The sequence below is a fragment of the Sminthopsis crassicaudata genome, chromosome 1, assembly GCF_048593235.1.
Source record: "Sminthopsis crassicaudata isolate SCR6 chromosome 1, ASM4859323v1, whole genome shotgun sequence".
In the NCBI taxonomy this organism is placed as follows: Eukaryota; Metazoa; Chordata; class Mammalia; order Dasyuromorphia; family Dasyuridae; genus Sminthopsis; species Sminthopsis crassicaudata.
This window is the reverse complement of record NC_133617.1, coordinates 166,102,215-166,120,888: the sequence shown is the minus strand read 5'-3', so window position 1 is coordinate 166,120,888 and position 18,674 is coordinate 166,102,215. Positions and strand designations below refer to the sequence as shown.

Sequence of the window (18,674 nt, the reverse complement as noted above, 5' to 3'; positions counted from 1 at the left end):
ACCCCATCCCCATGCCATCTGCTTCTATATCTCTGAATCTTTTGCTTCTGAACTCTCTGTGCCTTAAAGTGTTGTTGAAGTATTACTTCCCACTTGCTGCTATCATGATCTTTCCTAATGAATCTCCTTTAAAAAAAAAAACATCTATGCACACTGTACTCCTTGATCCAGAGGAAACCCCTAGTGATTCCATTCTCTTAGTCATAAACTGGGTGCACAAGGACTATGCTCCTCATACTCTTGAACAACCTGGGTACAATGAATTCATGGATAGAAAACATAAGTGGGGAGCTGAACCTCATGTTCCTTTTCAGAGATATTTTTCCTCTTTTATTTGAATCATAATAAATCAGCGATTCCATAAATAAATGGGCTATTCACCCCCTCTCTACTCATTCTCTACTTAGCTGGCAAAGTTATTTTTCCTAAGGGTAGATATGACTATATCTCTGCCCTCTTCCAATCCAAGGACTTCCTAATACCTCTAGAATCAAATATAAAGGTCCCTGTTTGTCATTTCAATTTATCCCTTTCCTATTTTTCCAATCTTCTTCTATGTTGTTCCTCTACATGTACAATACAGTTTAGCCATGTTGGCTTGTTTTTCCTCATATATAATCCTTTCTGTATGTCTTATGTATGCACATAGACACATGCCCATATATGAAATGTTTTCCTTCCTCATCTCTACTTCATAAATGTCTGGATTTTTTTCCAAGATTTAGCTCAAGGAACACATTCTATGAGAGCTGGCCCTACAAGCTTCTAAAGGTTACTATTCCATCTGAACTATATGGGACAGCCAGGTGGCTCAATGGACAGAGCCTCAGGCCTATATTCAGGAAGCCCTGACTTCAAATCTGACCTCAGATGCTAACTGTGTGATCTCAAACAAGTTACTTAACCCTATTTGCCTCAATTTCCTCATCTGGAAAATGAATCAGAGAAGGAAATGGCAAAGCATTCCAGTATCTTTGTCAAGAAAATCCCACAAGAAGTTACAAAGGGTCAATCATAACTGAACAACAACAAATTTATGTAATGTCCTCTTACCCTTTAGAATATAAGCTACTTGAGTACAGGAATTATTGTTGTATTTTAGTGGGGGAGAGGAAAGCTTGTATACTGAATACTTAACAAAGTGTCTAACACATAGTAAGCACTTAAATATTTGCTAATTGATTGATTGATTTTTAAAAAGACTTCAAGAAACTATGAGTTATAGATCTTAAATATAAGAGGTGACCTGTGTAGTCTTTTTAAAGGAAACTGCTTCCTTTTGTATTATCTATCTACCATGTTTATGGTTATATTCTAGGTTCTATCTAGAAAGAAATAAGCATTTGTTAAGGCACTGTGATAAGTGATTTACAGATATTATCATATTTGGTTTTCACAGCAATACTGTGAAGTAGGTTTGTTATTGTTCCCATTTTGGGAATTGAGGAAATTGAGGCAGGCTGAGGTTAAGTTTATTGAACAAAGTCACATTGATGGTATCTAAGGCAGGATTTGAGTTCAAGACCAATTCCTTATTCACTGTGTCACCTCACTGTAATGAACCTAGTTGCTCTTGTGAACCATTATTTGTCACTCATGGTTTATAAGCCATACCTATTAGTCACTCTCATTGAGTCACTAAAACCTCAAATCCACAATTAAATGCTTTAATCAGATTAGAGGAAATGTAATATTAACTCAGAAACAAGAGTTGACAAATTCTCCAACCATCTTTTCTTTTTTTCCCAACAAGTTCTGTTATTATTTTTCTTTTTTTTTTTTAAATTCTTTTTTTTTTTTTAAAGTAAAGCTTTTTATTTATAAAACACATGCATGGTAATCTTTCAACATTGGCCCTTGCAAAACCTTGTGTTCCAAATTTCCCCTTCTTCCCCCCCACTTTCTTCCTTAGATGGCAGGTACATGTTAAATATGTTAAAATATATGTTACATATACATATATTGCATTTAATTTATACTTTAACATTTTTAACATGTATTTTCAACCTGCCATCTGGGGGGGCGGGAAGGAGGGGAAAAATTAGAACAAAAGTTTTGGCAATTATCAATGCTATAAAATTACCCATGCATTTATCTGGTAAATAAAAACTATTAAAAATATACATATATATATATATGTTAAATCCAATATATGTACACATAGTTATATAGTTATCTTGTTGCACAAGAAAAATCAGATCAAGAAGGAAAAAAAACTGAGAAAGAAAATAAAATGCAAGCAAACAACAATAAAAAGAGTGAAAATGCTGTGTTGTGGTCCATACTCAGTTTCCATTGTCCTCTCTGAAGAGATGGTTTTCTTCATCTTAAGATCATTGGAACTGATCTGAATCATCTCATTGTTGGAAAAAGCCACATCCAGCAGAATTGTTCATCATATAATCTCCTTGCTGTGTACAATGATCTCCTGGTTCTGCTCATTTCACTTAGCATCAGTTCATGTCTCTTCAGACATCTCTGAAATCATCCTGCTGATTTGCAACCATCTTTTCATATTAGCCACAAAGTGTCATTTCCCAAGCAAAAACTGTCCCCAATGTTAGAGTCTTATCAGTGTCTTCTGAGCCTTTCCTACATTTACTTAGTGGTCCACAAATAGGGAACAGAAAAAACTGAACACTTGTTACATGTCATGATTCTCCAAACTCCACTATTGCAGTTTGTCTCCTACAGATTTGAGAATAATATCAGGGATTAAGGTAGCTGCTGCTGCTCCTGCTAGATAAGTGAACAAATAAATGAAATCATGGGCTGCAGCAGGACAAGACAAATCAGAATCTCTCTTGATCTGGCTCAAATTGCCTTACTGTTTTTATATAACTGACAAAGCACAATAGAAGGAAAGGATAATCCTCCAATTGTTACCCAAGCCTGAGTAATGAAAAACTTTGGGTTATAGGCTTGGCCCATGCAACAATTCACTTTTTTTGTCCTTCCTTTTACTTTCAACCTGCATAAGATCATTAGAGCTGGAAACATCTTGAAGATCATAAAATTCAACATTCTTATTCTATAAATGAAGAAACTGAAGTCCAAATAGCCAAGATTAATTAGTTTGTTCAAACTCACACAGTAAGTAGTAGCAGATTTGAAATCTGAACTTCACACTTAGGATACCAAATATCACATTTTCCCCACCACATTACACACCCTTTGCCTGCATCTTTGGTTCCCCAAAATTCCATCTATCCAATTCAATTCCTCTTTGAGCTAGAGCTATTACTAGCTGCCAGTGACTTCTATGATCAGTCTCTCCAAGATCAATCAGTAGAATCTACACTGAAACTTCATGGTGTTGGCAACACAGAATTCCATTTTCTAAATCGTGTCCAGAAATATCAGAAATATTGTATTTCATAGACTTTGAATTTATGAATGTTAGATCTTTACCATTGATCTACTAAAATTCATTTTCAGGTGATGAATTTTCCTTGGATATTGCAAGCAAGTCATGTAGTGTACCAATAGGTTTCGTTGATTGTAGAGATACTAGGAAAAATATCAGTCCCTAAACACAAGAATAATCTGCAGTCCATGAAATTCAGAAGGTGCAAATTGGCCACAACCTAGAGTATACTGAAACCTACTTTGGAAGGCCTGATTATTCAATTTCTGTATGAGCACATTGTATAATTTCTGTATGAGCACACATTGGAAACTACCAAACTCTACAAATCAGAGTTCAATTTATTGGGGTTTTTTTTGATTGTCTAAATTTAAGAAGGTGATGTAGAATATGTCAATAATGCAGATTATTCTTAAAAGCCTGTTTTAGGGGCAGTTAGGTGGCACAGTGGATAGAGCACCAGCCCTGAAATCAGAAGGGCCTAAGATCAAATCTAAGGAGATCCTAGGCAAGTAACTTACCTTGATTGCTAAAAGAAAAATAGAAAAGTATGTCATGTTTATGTATGTATGTATGTGTATGTAAATCTATTTATGTATATATATATGTGTGTATGTATGTGCACACATATATGTGTGTATATGTAAACATATATTGTAAAGGGCTGAAACTCTTAAAAGGTGTACTTGAATCAGAAAACCTAGTACTTTAGGCTAATTACCTATTGGACAATAACTCTATTAGCATATGTTTGGAATTTCTCTTCTCTCAGTTAATGCTGACTCAATGCTTGGGATTAAGAGAATTGTAGGTAAGAGGGGGTAGAGTGAGAGAGGTGAAAGAACTTCACTTGGCTGCAGGTGGAGGGGGAGAAAAGTGTGGAGATTGTGAATTCTAGAATCAAGGAGGGATCCTTGGCAAAACTCCTGGCAGTTTTGTCCATCTCCTTCACTTCTCCCCCTAAAGACCAAGGACTTTTGCTTATCCTGACTCTGGCTGATCCTGAAGCCTCCAGGGAGCTATCCCGGAATTTACATTATATGTACATATATATTTATGTATGTAGGTAGGCATATATGCATGCTTATATGTATGTATAAAACCATTCCCCCTTCTCTGGAAAGCCAGTTGTTAAATATTTATACCAGACTCTGAAAAAAGTATTTCCCCTGTTTACATACTTTGTCTCCCTGTTTCATAATCTCTAAATTCTCTTTCACCAGATTTCTCCATTTCTGTGATTCTCACTTTAATTTCTTTCCCCAATGCTGAATTTGTTTGACTTAAATTCTAAAATTGTCTATTTTCAGTCATATTTAGCGTTCCCTGCCTTTTCCTTCTACATACAAGATCTTTAAACTAAAACTATCACAATAAAAACGATCTTCTTGGTTCAACTTTAAAAGTAAAAGGTGATCAAGAATCCTAAAGTCAATAATAACAAAAACTATTTATTGAGTAGTTGACTATATTCAAGACACTGCTAGCTGCTCATACATCATTTCTCATCCAGCTGCTCTCCTGGATTTCATAATCTCCAGGAGTTTACCATTCTTTAAGATGCCATCAACCCCAGAACTCATAGATCCTCAGTGCCCCCTGCTTCTGAGGCACCTCCTTTATTGTGATTGAAGAAGAGAGGTTAGGAGGTTGACATCTGAGAGCTCTTCCCATATCCTCAGTTTGAAGAAGGCACCGAGAGCATTCAAATCATCTGTTTCCCACCTGGCTGCTCTCTAGACTTCATGATTGCCAGAAGCTATTTATTCTGCAAAATGACTTCAATTCTGTTAACTAATGTCTCCTCAGATTTTTTACCAATCTGCCTACAATAATTTTTTCTGCCTAGTACAGGGTACTCACCAGCCTTTCTCTTCTTTTCAGCTTCTTCTTATGTATTGTTCTCTTACCCATCGCCATTCAGATTATGAGCTTCTTGAAGGCAGGAATTGTATCCTTCATGCTTAGCATGGAACATAGTACCAGGAACATAGTAGGCTCTTATCAAATGTTTATTGACTCTGACTCTGTTTCATTCAAAAGCAAGATTGAAAAACATTCCTTGCTCTTAGAGAGCTTTATTCAGTAATAGTTCCACCTAAATTTCATAGGGCACCATTGTCAGACCTTGCTTATCAAATGATGGACAGGTGTAAATCAAAAAAAAATTTTATTTTTGCAAATCTAAGTATATATCTACTTACAAGTACTAAGGAAAGTAAAGTGAAACACTTTATTAAGAAACAGGATGAATTTTGCTGTCAACTAATTCATACTGCTGCAAATCTCTTTGGATCCAAGATTCAAAGGCATAAATGTAATTAATGGTAGCAGTGCTATTGTACGTGCTTTAATATAAAACAAGCACCATTATTTGAGGCTAGAAGTGGAAAATGTACTTTCAAATGTTGTAAAATATAGAACATCTTCAGGTGTTTGATTCATGACTGCCGCCTGATATTCTTCAAAGCATATTTCCCCTGCAATATGTTGACTAGCTTTTGCAATGATATATCCTCTGGCTTCTTACTTCTCGCCTCTTCAGATCCCTCTATATTTGCAATCTGTAAAAGAAATTAATCTATGTTTGGAAATGCAGTTAATCAATGCATAAACTTTTAGGTGAAAAGATAAACTCATTTTCATTCTTTTTCTGCCTCAAAAGGTACACATACCATAAGGCTCTTTCCTTGGTCCTTCTACTCTTCTCTATCTCTGTTGATCCTTCTACTCTTCTCTTCATATACCCTGTCCTTCATAATCCTGTCTTTTTTCATTCCTTTCACCTATCATCTCCTATCTCAAGTCTACATTTGCAGCAATATCTTCCTCCTTAAATTCAGTTCTACAATTTCATTTGCTTGACAGACATTTTTCATCTAGATGGCGTATATATGTCTAAAGTCAAATCTTTTCCTTAGTATCAACTCCCCTTATATTTTTCTATTTCAAGTAGTGATACCATTCTTTTTTTAATTAGTTAACCAGATATCAAATCTTGGAGTCAACCAGATCAAAATCTTGATGTTATAAAAATAATCTGAGGATCCAAAAAGTATATGCAGGGGATTAGAAGGGAAGAATGAATTAGCATTTGTTGATTAAATCCAGACCACTTTATGCACTTCTCATTAGTCGTGAATTTTTTTTTACTTCTCTCTCATTGACCAGCAACCCAGAGTTCTTGTGAATGTATTTGCTACCACTAATCAATGTCTGACCTCTGAGGTACCCAGACACCCCACACACTAACTATATCTCTAAGCCTAGATGTGGAGGAATTCTCTTTTTCCCCTTATTTCACCTGAATCAAAGATAGATGTTTTAATAAAACTATTAATATATCAGTTCAAGATAAATTAAAGTAGCTTATAGAATATAAAACTGAAGAATCTATAGACTACATGAATCTATGGACTCCTTAGAATTTCAAAATTAGTAATAAATAACTGGAACAGCTTCTAGAACTATCTGGCCTCATTCCAATCTAATTAGCATTTAGATCTTGATTAAGTTCATGTCCAGTCACCATGGTTCTTCTGAAGACAATCATTATATGATTAATTCTTGCCAGTGCTTGAACCTGGCCATTTCTAAACCAGTTAGAAGATTGGTGTCTCCTCTGTACTTCCCACCAAGTTACAGTATTAGTTCTTAGCACATCTGTAGGTCTGAGAAGACTGATGCTTGCTGATTCCAATTAACATTTCACACCTGTCCAGTCTAGTAGCCCACACCACCCACTTGTCTGTTCACAAATTGCTGAGTTATTTGACCCCAGAAAAGTGGCTATCCTACATAGATTTTTTTTATAGTTTCACAGATATTTCACACAGAAATAAAAGCATTGTTTTGACCAATGATAAGGAAAGGATCATTTCGCCTCGTGCTGTTTCCTTTTCCCTCACCTTACACATCCAGCCAGTATTGAACTGATATTTTTTAGTAATGTATCCATTCTCTGTATCTTGCATCCATTGCCATATTATCTTCTGTCTAGATTATTGCAATAAATTTTTATCTGGTCTTCTTGTTTCTAGATTCTCCCTCAATCCAACTCTAAAAACCACTTCCAGATTAATTTTCTCAAAATTCTCATCTATACATATCTTCAAACTTCTAAGCCACTCACCAGTGCCATCATTGCTGAGAGTGGTACCTTATCCAGGGAGTTCAAAGACTAGCACTCTACATGCATGCATGATACCCCTTTTTTCTTCCAGTGGAATCACTTCACAATTATCTTTTTTTATATCACTAATCTTTCCCTATCACTGATTTCTTTTCTGCTACATATATCTACCCATATTGAGGAAACCCCATAGATCTTACCATCTCTGTTTACTATGGCTGTTCAGTCATCTCTGACCTTTCATGATCCCTTTATGGAGTTTTCTTGACAAAGATACTGGATTGGTTTGCCATCTTTTTTTCTTGTGGATTAAGGAAAAGAGAGGTTAAGTGACTTGCCAGGTCATGCAATCAGTGAATTTCTGAGGCCAGACCCCAACTCAGTTCCTTCTAACTCCAGGTTTGGTTCTTTATCCACAGAACCACCATCCCTGCTAGCCATTGTCTATCTCCTTCCCCCTTCTCACTAAATTCCTTAAAAGACCCATCTTACTCAATGTTTGCCTTCCTTTCTTCTCACTCTCTTTTCAGTTATCCAAAATCTGGTTTCCAACTCATTTTCAAACTGAAATTACTTTCTTCAAAATGACCTGTGATTTCATTTGGCAAATAGGGAATTTTTCTTTTTTTTTTAAATCCTTAGTCTTCTTACCTTCCCTGCAGCCATCAACACTGCTAGCTGTCTTTGTCTCTTGAGGATAATCTTTCTGGATTGTCATGATACTGCTTTCTCTTGTTTCTAACAATGCCAAAAACTGGGAGAGATATAAAGATAATAGAAATGCAGTCCCTGTCCTTCTGGAGCTTACAATCTTGTATACATACTCACAATGTGCAATGCTAATAATTATAGCAAAGAAGGAACAGAGGAAGAACATAAAGCAGTTACAAAGTCTTAGAGTTTGGCAAAGAAGAGGAAAGATGTGCAAGGAAAATTGTATTTTTTGAGGACTTGGGACATCTTAGCATGCTTATAAGTTGAAAAGAATGAGCCAATGGAAGGGAAGAAATTTAAGATTTTAAGAAATTTAGATGAAGAGGGGATAATTCATGTATAAAATCACAGAGGAACCTGAACAGAATAGCATCAAGTATACAGATGAAGGGAATAGCTGTTGTGTCCCGCTTTCTAGAGCCCCCAAATTGGGGTGACAAAATGTACCGTGCTTTCTAGAGCCGCCTTGCCAGAGTGGTTAAAACATACTGTCTTAGTGGAGGAGTGATGAGGTGAGACTCCTGAGGATGGTGGAAATATGGATTCCATTTATTCCCAGTTCTTTCCCCTTTTTATACCCTAATCCCTTATGTAATCAAAACAACACTGAGCATGCACCAAGAATATACTGTGCACGAGGGACCACATAAGCAATTTGCTATTTTATGTAGTTTGCCACCTGCTATCACTCTGCTTCAATAACAACACAGGTTATCACCACCCCCTGACTTCTCAGGAAGGCTGGGAGCCCTTAGAGGAGATGGGGAGCCAAACCAGACATTGCCAACAGGTTCCCTCTGGGCTGAAGGGTCTTATACCTCATCCAGAGTTCCCCCACTATCTGTGGCCCTCTACAATTAACCATCTCCTTTTCAGAAACAGGAATAGCAAAGAAAAATAGAATGAGTGAGGAAACTGAGATATTATGATTATACAACACTCATAACAATAATAACTTATATGTATATAGTGTTTTGACGTTAGCAGAGTGCTTTATGTATATTATCTTTTTTGATCTTCCCAAAAATGATTCAAGATTTATTTTCACATTAAATATGAAGAAACAGAGGCTGAGAAACTAAGTGACTTGCCCAGGATAACAGATCTAGTAAGTATTTGAGGCAGAATTCAATCCCAGGTCTCTCTTCCCTTCAAGTAGAGCACCCTTTGCACCATACAATAGAAGCTGAGGAATCTCGTGATGAATGACCTCAGTATCTTCAGTAAAGTAGAAGCTGAAGCTATATGATGAGAGTATAGAAGGTGGAAAAATTCATAGGGGATTGAAAGGAGGGGTAAGATTTGGAATACTTGTAAGGGAACAAGGTTGGGAATCAATGAGATGAGTAAAAATATTACCAAGGAGCAGTAAGGGCTCAGTTACAGCTATGCAATATGAATTTATAGTGAAAGAAATCCAGAAAGCTAGATTTTGATGCTATGCATAGCAATGCCTGGGAGCACAACTGGGGAAAAAAACCTGGAAGGCAGGAAATATCTAGCATTGAAGATTAGCAGGTTTAGAATGGTGAAAAGTCAAGGAATTTTAGAATGACATATCAGCTCATTTAAGTGGCAGGTTAAGGGGCCAAAACTGGAGAAAGTAAGAAAAGTAAGGCTAAGATATAAGGTCTTAGGTATAAGATACAACACAGCAATAATTCAGTAGGATGCAATACTGCAAAGGGTTTTTGTCAACAGAAAAGGAAGGAAGGCAAGCAGCAGGTTTTAACAATGTTTAATAATGACGTTTTAATTCTTTTGCTAAACCAGAGTCGTTTTCTGTGCCAGTTCAGCCAGTTTATATGTGACATCATATAAAATGATGAGAAGTAGCATGATAAAGTGAATAGAAAGTCATATTTGGAGCCAGGAAAACATGGACTCATGTCTTAGCCCTTGACATTCTATCTGTGTGACCTTGTGAAGACTATTTAATCCTTTAATACCTCAGGCAACTATAAAATGGTTTGTTGTAAATAAAAGATTGATCGGCATTGATAGAGTTTCTCCACTAGATTGTCTTCCTTTTGCCAGTTAAATCACACATCTAGTCTAGGAAAAAGAGATGAATGAGTCATGTAGAAAGAGTAAGAAACAACAGATAGTCTGACTAAAGATTATATTGGTACCCAAAGAAAAGGTTAAAAAAAGGCCTCCATCACCCCAATATAATACCTTTGGAAAATTTGTGGGAAGGCATGGATTAGGATACAATAGTATGAAAAGAAATGAATGATTTGGAAATGACTTCACTAGTTGGAAGGAGGGTACCCACATCAAGTTGATCATAAATCCATTGCAATATAAGTATAGACTTGAAAGTGTTGGGAGGACCTTGCAAGTATCTTCTAGTCCATCCCTGATCCCTGATTCCTTATACAATTCCTTTGATAAGTGGGTATCTTGGCTCTGACTGGCCAATTACTATCTTGAATGTGACACATTGACAGCTGCAAAATTAGGATGTTGTATTACATGGCTTTTAATAACTCTTTCAGCTCAAAACCTACATATTTCCATAAAGTACTTAATATATTTATTGTAGCTTTTGTCTTTATAGTTAATCTATAGTCAAAAAGCACTATGCTAAACTCTGGGAATAAAAATACAAGCAAAAAATAAAGACAATCATTGATCTCAAGGAAGTTACATTCTTTTTTATTTAAATTTTGTTTTTTCAGTTATTAAGTATTTTTTGTTTTTCTCTCTCCCATTCTGCTTGACTCAAACAGAAAAAAAAAGAAAAGAAAAGAAAAGAAAAGCCCTTACAACAAATACACACGCTCAGTAGCTTGCATTTTAATGGCCAACACATAAAAGGAAACTGAAAAGCTAGGAAATAAATGAAGTTATTCTAATGATATACCATCATATGGTAGTATAATAGAGGAACTGGGAGTGTTTCCTGGGGAGAAATGAAGGGATTGATCATTTAGGAGACTTCCTTAAACTCAGGTTTTTAAAGAAACCATTCATTCAGAGGAAGAAGTCAAGAAGACAAAGAGTATTTCTGAGAGATGAATTCCAGGGCTAAAATGAATTTCCAGGATGAAGATATTTTAGGCCATAATGGAGAAGTTTGGAATGTAGTATTTGAGAAATGAAGATACATTTATATCACATTCATTTCTAGGGAAAGAAAAATACCTTCATTTTCCCCATCTCATCCTTGAATCTTCCTTCAAAACAAAGAAAAACAAATAAGCATAAATACCCAATGCAATAATTACATAGGCAAACACACACAATGTTTTCTGCCCTTTTAGTTGCTTCCTCACTGTCATGAAGAAGGTTCTCTATGACTATAACTGAGGTTTTTTTTCCCTTTAAGTTATTCTGACTTCCATGTCCTTTTAGTGAACTTTTCACTTATATTATGGTAGTTATTGTTCATTTTTGGTTCTATTTATTTTTAACCTGCATCAATTCACATACATCTTGACATGTTTCTCTGAATTCCTCATATTCTTCATTTTAAACCCATATAATATTATATGATAACCTTATGTTTTGATGTTTTCAGCCATTCTTCAATTAATGAATATCCACTTTATTTCCAGTTTTTTACTACCAAAAAAAGGTCAAATAAGTCTCTGATGTTGGGGAAGATTCAAGGTGAAAAGAGAAGAAAATGGCAAAGGATGAAATGGATGGATAATGTCATGGAAAAAATGAACATGAAGTTGTACAGACTTGGGAAATAGTGGAGGACAGAAGGGCCTGGAATGCTATAGTCCATGGGGTCACAAAGAATCAGACTTGACTGAATAACTAAATAACAAATAAGCCTTCATTGCTTTCAACTTCGTTGGTGTTTTTTTGCTCAGAAATGGAATGACTTGGTCAAATGGTATGGACAGTTCTATCACCTTTCTCACATAAAATAACAAAATGAAATTCAAAACTGTGCCATCATTTCATTCCTGCATTATAGCCCTTCCAGTTTTGCTGTTCCCATCTTTCTTCATCTTTGTCAATTTGTGAGGAATGAGGAAGAATCTCAGAGATGTTTTATTCTGTAGTCTTTTTATTCTTAGTAATTTGGAGTGTTTTTGAATAATCAATTTTAATTTATGATTTCGCTTTTCTTAATTGTTTATATCCTTTGACCTCCTATTTATTGTAGAATGATTTTTGGTATTATATAGTTATGTAAAGTCCTTAGATAGCTAAGATATCAGATTGAACTGATAATATATGTTGCAAAATTATTTTTCCTACTATATTTTCCCTTATTCTAAATTCACTGATTTTTTTTTAATGCAAAAGCTTTACTTTGGGTAATCAAAATTGTCTGTTTTATCTTTTGTACTAACTTATATGCCTTATTTGATTAAGTCTCCCTCTAGTCATAACCCCATAAATATTTTCTCCTCTTCTTTTCTAGTTTTTTAATGGTATGACCTACTACATTCATATTCATGCATGCATATTCATTTTGAGATCACTATGGCATATGGTACAAGATGTTCATCTAAAACTAATTTCTGCCAAACTGTTTTCCATTTCCCCCCTGTACTTCTTGTCAAATAGAGTCCTTCCCCCACTTATCTCAATTCTTAAGATTATCAAACACTGAACTACTGATCTTAGTTAATTTTTAATGTTCTCTGCAAGCTTGAAAGTACTATATATAAGCTGTCATTATTTATTTGGCATTATAGGAAAATATTTTCTAAACAAGACTAAAAGCCATTCTTCAATAGATTAATGTACAAGTAAACAGGCAGTTTTCAAAAGGTAAAATCAACTTATCAATAACCAAATTGAAAATGTATCCAATCACTAATACTTATTCCAAAATCCTCTCTTTTACTTATCAAATTTACAAATATGAAAAGGGAGGAAAATTGCAAATATCAAAGGGCTGTGGGAGATATGTTGGAGAGATATGAATTGACCCGGCCAAAATTAATATGGAACTATTTCCAGTCACAAGACTATTCATGCTCTTTGGTCCTAGCAATACTACTAGTAGTCCTATAAACCAAAGAGATCAAATAAAAAGAAAAAGGATCCATATTTACACCAAAAGTAGTTACAGTAGCTCTTTTCATTATCACAAACAAATTGAAAACTAAGCATCTGCCTATATATTAAATATGAATATCATGAAATATTACTGAGCTGTAAGAAATGAACAGTTTCAGGAGAAACCAGGAAGACCCTATGAAGCTATAAAGAAAGAAATGAGCAGAACCGGGAGAAAATAATATATATAATAACATTATAAAGAAAAACAACTTTGAAAGACTTTAGGTCTCCATTCAATGCCAGATAAACAACAACTGTGGAGGACTGGAGATGAAAAAAGATATCTTTCTTCTACCACAGAGAATGGAGTTAAAAAGAAGAATAAGACATACATTTTTGATGTATCCAATGAAGGACTTTACTAAGATATGCATATTTGTTATGAGGATTTTCTTTTTCGTTAAAAAAAAAGATTGTTCAGTAGTGGGTGGGGGAAGTAGGAGGAAAAGATAACAAACGCTAGCAAAAATTAATTGCAAAAATTAATCATGATTCATATGCAAGTAAAATATTTTAAAATTAACATAATATTCTTCTATACAGAAGATCACAAAATACTTAAGCATCAGAACTAGAAAAGGTCTTCAAGGAAATTTAACCCAAAGTCCTTATATAGATTAGGAATCAAAAACAGCGGTCTATCATTCATATAAGCATTATTTCTATCACAATGCTGATGAATGTGAAAATATGCCGACAAGTGCAAAAGGGATAGGAGAATGGAAACAGTTACCGTTATAATTAAAACAAAATTACTATCCTGACTTCCTTTAGATATTTCAAATGCTAGTGGATGTTTGATCTTCAAAAATGAGAGTTAATATGCATGGAAATGGAATAAATAAAACTAGAACTATATTTCCCCTTTAACAAGTACAAATTTGCTTTTTTTTTTCATAAATAAAAGATATACCCACTTGATTCAGTCAGCACTCTGGGCTGTTGTCTATAGGTCATGTGATTAATTTTTTCCTGTGTTAACAAAGATATTTGGATCGTTCAGGCTTCCCATTTCTTCAAATCTCTTTTTTTCTTTCTTATCCATTTTTGAGGCCTGAATTGTCTGGATAATTTTCTCCATCTTTCATTGCTCTTTACTAGAGAAATTCACCAGAAAATAAATATCTTTGAGAATGAATAAACTGAGAAAGATCCATGATCATCCATTTGGCACTATATTCTACAATTTCACACTTTAGGGATAAGCAGAATTAGTACAATTCTCTCTTCAAATTGCTTGACAACAACACCACAAGTGAGCCAGTGCTCCAGAATGAAAACTGCAGATTTCAACGGGATGTGACAAAGCAGTCATTTTGAATGTTTTCAGTGAACTGAGTGAATCTGACAGAAACCAATTCTTTGGACCTGGAAACTGCCAGCTCTTGTGCAAGAAGCCCTCAGAATTGGCCAGCCTCATGCCCTTTCCCCAATGACAACACTGCTATTTAGGTGGAACAAGCTATGGTTTAACATTAAATTGTAGCTCTGTGTGTGTACTTAGCCCATTACTGTCTTTTTATACACCTGAAATTAATGCCAATACAGAGTTTTCTTGGCAGTAGATTTTGCTGTATAGTTCTCTCCTCCAATGGGGGAAAAGAAATGGAAAAAGGCCTCTGTGATTATTGACTTAAGGGTATTGATTAGAGATTTCCAATGGCTCTTTCTTCCTGTGAGCCAGGTACTCCAAAATCTCAGTATAGTAAAAAGAGAACCATGAGAGATTTTTGTGTTTCTTTTCTTGTCACTTTCTGGACAAGTAGAAGGGCTGCCCAATGTCTTTATATGGTTTCCACAGGCACATAGTACCGGGACTTCTAGCTTCTTTCACAGATCTCAAGAGAGCACACAGAATTTTTCCATTGCTCTAGTGAGTCTTATAAAACACTAACTGTAGCAAGGGATCCTAATTCACCCATCCTCCACTTCTCAGTAATCCATAGAGGTTTCAGGGTGAGGTGGTAGAATCTGGATTCCCTTTCAACCAGATTGCAATTTGGAATATTTGATTTTTTTCCAATACTAAAGAAGACTCATGAGATTACATAATTAAACATTTAGGAAATGCTTTCTATGTCTGAGTCACAATCCCTGAAGAAGTGAAGTTAAACATTACCCAGAGGGAAATGGAGTGTTGCATGGTAGTCATGATGGGGGCAAGCAGAATATAACATATTATAATCTAAGAATCTGGCATTATTATTGAGAAATGTGGCAAAAGTATTGTGAAGAATTCAGAGAAATTTATTATCAGAAAAATGATGGGTCAGTCACCTAATGAGTTAGAGTTAGAGTAACAATTTGATTGCCCCAGTGGTATTCATTTAACATGAAAAGAAGTCAAGGGAGGACTCTCAGGAAGTTGAATGTAGCTCCTATAGAGATTTTATGGAAAAATATGGACAAGACACCATGCAGAACAGGCAGGCTTGGATAGGTTATGACCTGCACTATGATGAGATCAGAGGTCCACAGATGCTGAAGAAGATATATAGGTTAGGTAAAAGATGGTCCCTGCTCTTATGGCATTTAGGATTTAATAAAAGGATAAAACACAAACACAGGTGACTGTACATAAAAGTACATAAAGTACATAAAGAGATATGATATGGTAATCAGAGAGACCTAAGAAAAAGTTTTATATCCCTAAGAACCAAAAGGGAGATGGATGATTTTACCAATAGGGGATTACTGAAGGTTATCTATGGAAATGTCATCTGAATTGGGATTTAAAGAATGGATAACAATTTAAGAGAGTAAGATGAGAGAAGTAGAGCCAAGATGGTGGAGTAAAGGCAGGAATTCACCCAATCTCTCCCTCAAACTGCTCCAAATTTCTTTAAATAATGACTCTAAACAAAATTTTTTATTAGAACAGCCTAGAGCAATTTTCAGTTGAAGGCAACTTAGAAGCTCAGCAGAAAATGTCTGATTTCAGGATGGGAGTCCAGTGTGCAGCCCTGGTGCAGGGCATGCCAGCACAGCCCTAATCTCATGCCAGCAAAGCAAGAGGGGATCTAGGGACCTCTGAATAAGTGGCAGAACTGACAGTTTCTAGATCTCTCAGCCTAGAGATATAAAAGACAACTGGAAGGTCAGCAGAAAGGGTCTGTGGAACCAGGGTTGTAGCCCAACATTCAATCTCAGTAAAGCCTGGGCCAGTGTAGCCCTAACCCCAGACCCAGACCCAGCATCAGCAAAGCAATACTTTATTGGTTTAGCACACTAGATTTTACAGCTACAGTGGGTTGGGGATACCCCTAACCATTCCAGGGCAGAAAAAAGTGCTTGTGGTCATGTCCCTAGAAGGATCTCTGCAGAAGCTTATGACAGTGCACCCTTTACCCTGGAAACACAGTCCTACTTTAACAAATAGTAAAAAAGCCAAGTAATAGGCTAGAAAAATGAGCAGAAAACAAAATAAGTTCTTGATTAAGGAAACTTATTATGATGATAAAGAAGATCAAAACACACACACTCAGAAAATAACAAAGTCAAAGCTCCTACATCCAAATTCTCCAAGAAAAAATAAGAATTGGACTCAAGCCATAGAAGAGTTCAAAAGGGATTTTGAAAATCAAGTAAGAGAGAGAAAGAGAGAAAAATTAGGAAAGGAATTGAGAGTGATGCAAAAGGAAATGTAAAAAAAAAAAAACCTTATGAGAAGAAGAATGCCTTAAATAGCAAAATTTGGGAGATAGCAAAAGTTGGGAAAGGAGTGCAAGAGCTCACTTAGGAAAATGATTCCTTAAAAATTAGAATTGAGTAAATGTAAGTTAATGACTTTATGAGAAATCAAGATAAAATAAAGAAAAACCAAAAAGAAAAAGAAAAAATAGGGAAAACATGAAATATTACATTGGAAAAACAATTGATCTGAAAAATAGATCCAGGAGAGATAATTTTAAAATTATTGGTCTACCTAAAAGTCATGATCAAAAACAAAAAGATCCTGGACCTTCTTTCAAGAAATTGTCAAGAAAAATTATCAAAATATTCTAGAACCAGAGGTAAAATAGAAATTGAAAGAATCTACCAATCACCTCCTGAAAGAGATCCCAAAATGAAAACTCCCAGGAAAAATTTAGCCAAATTCTGGAACCCCAAGATCAAGGAGAAAATATTGCAAGCATCCAGAAAGAAATAATTCAAGTATAATGGAGCCTTGTCAGAATAACGTAAGATTTAGCAGTTTCTACATCAAAAGATCAGAGGCTTGGAATATGATATTCCAAAGAGTATCAAGCATTTATGTTGAAAAGACCATTCAGGAGAAGTATAAGGAGGTAACCTGGAAGGTGATATCATAAGAGTTGTCTGTTTATATTCCTACATTAGAATTTCCTCATTATTATGGAAGCTTGAAGGAGTGTATATAGACAGAGGGCACAGGTATGAGTTGAATATGAAGGCATAACATTTTTTTTAAAGAGATGAAATTAAGAAGAGAAATGTATTGAGAGAAAGAGAAAAAGAGAAATGGAATGGTGTAAATTATCTGCCATTAAAAAGAGGCAAGAAAAAGCTTTTACAGTGGAGGGAGAAAAGAGGAGGAGAGAATGAAAGTGAATCTTACTTTCATCAGAACTGGCTCAAAGTATATTATCAAGTGTATATTTTTTACACACTCAATATGGGCACAAAAATCTATCTTACCATACAGGAAAATAGGAGAAAATGGAATACAGGAATGGGGGAGGGTGATAAAAGAGAGAACATATTGGGGGAGGGAGTGGTCAGTAATAAAACACTTTTAAAGAGACAGGGTGAAAGAAAGAGAGAATAGTAGGGGGGAACAGTTAGCAATAGTAATTGTAAAAAAGAATTTTGAAGCAATTTTCTCTGATGTTATTTCTCAAACATAGGGGGAACTGAGTCAGATTTATAAAATAAAATAAGAGTTATGCCCCATTTGATAAATGATCAAAAGATATGATTGATGTCCAAAGAGCCATAAATTCAAGCATATGCTTTGACCTAACAATACCACTACTAGGCATGGATAGTATAAGAGAGTAAAAAAAAAAAAAAAAAAGAAAAGAAAAGAAAAAAAGGAAAAGGAAAATAACCTATGAGTGCAAAAATGTTTGAAGCAGATCTCTTCTTAGGACAAAGGATTGGAAATTGAGGGGATGCCCATCAAATGGGGAATGGCTGAATAAACTGTGGTATGTGATTGCCTTAGAATATTATTGTTCTATGGGAAATGATGAGCAGGATTCTCTCATAAAAAATCGGAGAATCCTCAATGAACTCAAGCAAAGTGAAATGTACTGTATACAAAGTAATAGCAATGTTCTGGGATGACATGCTGTAAATGACTTTGCTATTCTCAGCAGTATAATGATCCATGACTAATCTGAAGGATTTATGATAAATAATCCTATCCATACCCAGAAAAGAAACTGATTGTGTCTAAAT

General features: G+C 35.2%; 1 protein-coding gene across 1 annotated transcript in view; it reads left to right on the top strand.

Annotated features, from left to right (window-relative positions):
* The window catches only part of NRN1 (neuritin 1), a 55,982-nt gene extending 44,015 nt beyond the window's left edge, over positions 1-11,967 (top strand). Inside the window, exon 5 of the mRNA XM_074270962.1 lies at positions 11,777-11,967. The gene's annotated coding sequence lies outside the window, so the exon portion shown is untranslated. The remainder of the gene's footprint in view (positions 1-11,776) is intronic.
* The last annotated feature ends 6,707 nt before the right edge of the window (positions 11,968-18,674 follow it).